The 4,259-nt window shown below is 52.1% G+C and overlaps 1 long non-coding RNA gene across 1 annotated transcript; it reads right to left on the bottom strand.

Moving 5' to 3' along the window:
- Positions 1–2,003: 2,003 nt before the first annotated feature.
- On the bottom strand, positions 2,004–3,751 carry LOC119866529. The gene is made up of 3 exons (XR_005380305.1): positions 3,615–3,751; positions 2,941–3,035; positions 2,004–2,124 (listed from the first exon to the last, which is right to left on the bottom strand). It is a non-coding gene; the product is annotated as an uncharacterized LOC119866529 (long non-coding RNA).
- Positions 3,752–4,259: the final 508 nt, after the last annotated feature.

Genomic DNA, 4,259 nt, shown 5'->3' with positions numbered 1-4,259 from the left:
GTGAGGAGCCCTGGACTGGGTCGGACCCTGGCCACTGACTTGCTGTGTGACCTCGGGGCAGCCTTCTCTCTGGCTCTGGGCTCAGTTTCTCATCTGTGCAACAGAGCTCATGCAAAACAACTCCCCAGCTCCGGCCCTGCTCATCCCATCATTCCCACACTTCCAGGTTGGTACAGCCAGGGATGGGGGGGTGCGGTGATGACAAACTGCAAGCCTAGGGCTTCTCCATTCACGCATTTATTTTATTTTTTTTTAATTTTTTTTTTTTATGATAGTCACAGAGAGAGAGAGAGAGAGGCAGAGACACAGGCAGAGGGAGAAGCAGGCTCCATGCACCGGGAGCCCGACGTGGGATTCGATCCTGGGTCTCCAGGATCGCGCCCTGGGCCAAAGGCAGGCGCCAAACCGCTGCGCCACCCAGGGATCCCTCCATTCACGCATTTAAACAAAGTTTGAGCCTCAAGCTTGTGCTGCGGGGTTGGGGATACAATGGGATAAAGTGGAGGATCAGTGCCACCCGTGCAATGTCATTGCCTCATGGCATCCGGAATGTTATTTACTCAGCAATCACTTGAAACTTATTTTATCAATGAAATAACATTTTGATATGCTGGTTTACTTCTAAAATACATTACAGTAACTATATGACTACCTTAAAAGAGTCATTTATGGGGCACCTGGGTGGCTCAAGTGGTTGAGCATTCGCTTTCAGTTCAGATCGTGATCCTGGGGTCCTGGGATCGAGTCCCACATCAGGCTCCCCACAGGGAGCCTGCTTCTCCCTCTGCCTGTGCCTCTGCCTCTCTCATGAATACATAAGTAAAATCTTATAAAAAATAAAATATAAGAGTCATTTGTGAGCTGCACCTGAAATTCATCTTTTGTGTGTTGGCGCTTCGCTTTTGGAGGTTTACCTCTGCCCTTATGAGGCTTCTCAGGGTACCGGATGGTGGACAAGTCAAGAGTCCAGCGCAGTCAGCTCCAAGAATTCACAGGAGGGGTAACCAACTTCAGGGAGCATGTCTTTTTATTCTTATGCTTTGACGTCTTGAGGTCTTACTGACCTGGAAGGGACTGTGTGTCCTTCTCAGGGTTAGCCAACTCCTAGAGCTAGTAAAGCACTTGCCCATTAGTGAGTTTTCATTTTCAAACCAAACTAACCCAGAGCCCATATCCCCATCACTTTTTTTTTTTAAGATTTTATTTATTCATGAGAGACACAGAGAGGCAGAGACGTAGGCAGAGGGAGAAAGCAGGCTCCATGCAGGGAGCCCAAAACGAGACTCGATCCCAGGACCCCAGGATCACGACCTGAGCCAAAGGCAGAAGCTCAACCACTGAGCCACACAGGTGTCCCTCCCCATCACTTCTTTTATTGGCTTTCACACTCAGGTACACCGTCCCCCCAACCCTGATCACCCCAGGGCCAAGTACCAAACAACTACAGAGAACCCTCCAGCCCAGAGCCTACTGAAATGATGCAAACCAGTGGGTCCTAAGTCTATTTATCCCCTTCATCTGTTCCTTCCCTCGGAAACCACAATGAAGGTTCCTTACCCACATCTTCCCCTTGCCCCTCTGCCTTCTGACCAACCCTGGTGCTTCCCTACGTGATCCTGCCCGGCAAGGCGTACCCTCTCCACTTGGGAGCTGGGAGTAAGACTGTCTTCAATGGCACTTGTCTCATGATCTGTTGGCCTCATCGTGCCTGAATAATAATAAAACCTACATTTAGAAACAACTGACCCAGGCCAGGAGGTTCAGGGAGGCTTCCTTGGAGGAAGTGCCATCAACAATGAGTCTTAAGGGAGCAGACGTTAGCTGGGAGACCGGACGGTGGGGCAGGGGTGGGTGTCCCCAGTAGAGGGGTCAGGACCTACAGAAGAAATGACCATGTGGTCTGACTGCACTGTAGGGTGGGAATGGGGGAAGGGGCTTTGTCTAGCCCTCCCGCTTTGGTCTCCAAGCTGTGTTTCCCAGCTCCTAATACTCCCAAAAGACAGACCTGTGAATTCTCCGTAGTCTGCTGTGGCTCCTAGGGGACTCAGGAGCCTGGCCAGGGGAGGTGTCACGGGTCCTGCCACCGGCCTGGGGAGGTGCCACGGGTCCCATAGCCATTCCCACCTATGGAACAAGGAGTAGGGTTTTCATAGACCATAAAGACGTAGCAGAGCCAGCCCAGACTCAAGGCAGGGCTGCCCATCAGCCTAACGGCAGAATGGGTGTGAGGACCACCGCGGGCCCTGGTGCCCACTCCCTTCCCCGAGCCTTCTCTCCCACCACCTTCCGATGGACTTCCTTACAAAGGAAGCTGCCAGCCTGAGCAATGCGAGGGAACTTGCTGACCCTGAAGCCCCGAGGCCCAGTCCTGGCTGCCCCATCTCCCGGCTGAGCGCCTCGGCCCTATCTGCACGTTTTAAACTTCTCTGAGCGTCTGTTTTCTTCTTGTAAAATAGAAATAAAAATAGCTCCTATTCACCAGATTGTTTCAAGGCTGGGAGTGCAAACCCCGAGGGAGCCCCCTGGGCCTCAAATGTCGACAGGCTTCTTCCTTCCAATCCCTTCCCTGCCCGTGCACACACCTCCACCCTGCTCTTGTAGGAACACTCACCCTTCCTTGTTCAATTTCTCAGATGGAATGTCCTAGAAAGCAGAGAGGCTTAGCTAGAAAATCTGAGCATCCTGCTAGGGCTGAAAATTAAGTGTAAGAAGCACTGTCAGGGAGCTTGAGCCCCTAGTCGGGCCAGTCACCTCCATCCCCTGTTCCCCACACACCGCTGAGCACTTCTCTCACTGCCTGAAATGGGTGGGGTGGGGGGTAGGGTGCTCCTGGCAGGGCCTTGGGCCCCTCCGATCTCACACCAGAAGGGCTGAGCCCGAACCTTGAAAGAGAAAGAGCCTCCCTCCACTGACTCCCCCATCCCAGTCATCAGTGACCACCTCCTTCTTTTCTCTCTCTCTCATCCACTCGGTCTTCGTTAGTAAGCTTCAGATCTCAGCCACATCAACTTTAACTCCAGAGCCCTAAGGAAACGCTGAGCCAGAAAAAAAGAAAAGAAAAGAAAATGATGTTTGAACCTTGGGATTTCAACAGAAAAACCGAACTTGGCAAAACCGAACTTCTGAGAGCTGCTGAGAATCTTGAAGTTTGTAATGCCGGTTGCAGGGGGAGCTTTGGATGGTGGGTCAGGTGCTAGCTTTCCGTGCTCCTCCCACTCACTCAGCAAGGCAGAGCCATTTAAATCGTCCTTAGCCACCATCACGTGGGCGAACGTTTGCAAGCATGTGTGGCATTATGTAAAGGGAATGCAGGACCCAGAGACGCTGCTCTCAACCCAGAGGGGTTCCCAAGGCCAGGGACTCTGCACAGCGGACCTGTGGATAGATCTAGCAAGGTAGCCTAGTGCAAAGGTGGGCCGGGGCTTCCCAGGCTAGGCCCGGTCAAAGGCGGAGTAGGCCAGCGACAGCTCTATGCCTCGAAGGTAATATCCTGTGTATGTGTGTGTACTGAGTGTGTGCGTGGCGGTGGGGGGGGGGAGGGGGTAGATTTGAGTACAACCTCAGTGAAGGCCTATTTGGTGATGGGTTTCCCAAGCTTTAAAAATATGTCTGACCTTCAAGAAGGAGAAAAACAGCTTGTGAGCTCCAGGAGCTGGTCTGGCTCTCCTGCTAGGCTTTGCTGTTCTCCAGTTGAGCACAGTTTTGAAGAAAATCAGTGTCAGACGAGGCATGCTGTGACGGATCGAGGCTGAAACAAGACCATGCCAGAACCAGCCTAAACACAGAACATGAACATGATCCATGCCACAAAAAAGCCCGAATATATCCTTTCATCCCGGCTAATATATATGAGCAACTATTGCTTCTTTACCAATTACAGCTTTGCCTTAGTCTAGATACGATGTACGGAGATACCCAACCTGAGAACCGTCTCTGCCCTGAGAGCATCCGACGTGGAACAAAGCCCTGCTTCCTTGCATCTTCCCCAGCAGCTTCGGACCCAGGTCCAAATCCTACACCACCTGCCTCCGCACACTCCCTTACCACGCTGCCCCCACAGCCCCTCCTGCCGGCTATCCCCCCTCACTGCAATGAGCCGCTTGCTCATTGAGCCAGCTAGCTCAACACGGGTGTTCCTGGCGGCCTTCAGCTGGAGTCGTGACAGCATCCATCCAGGTTACCCACTTTAAAAATCCAGCCCAAGGAAAACTCATGTTCATAAATTTATATGCATAAGGAAACACAATGCAATGTGCGTG

Source organism: Canis lupus, chromosome 28 (genome assembly GCF_011100685.1).
Source record: "Canis lupus familiaris isolate Mischka breed German Shepherd chromosome 28, alternate assembly UU_Cfam_GSD_1.0, whole genome shotgun sequence".
NCBI classification, from domain to species: domain Eukaryota; kingdom Metazoa; phylum Chordata; class Mammalia; order Carnivora; family Canidae; genus Canis; species Canis lupus.
Note: the sequence above shows the minus strand (reverse complement) of the source record. Positions and strands in the feature narration are given on the sequence as shown.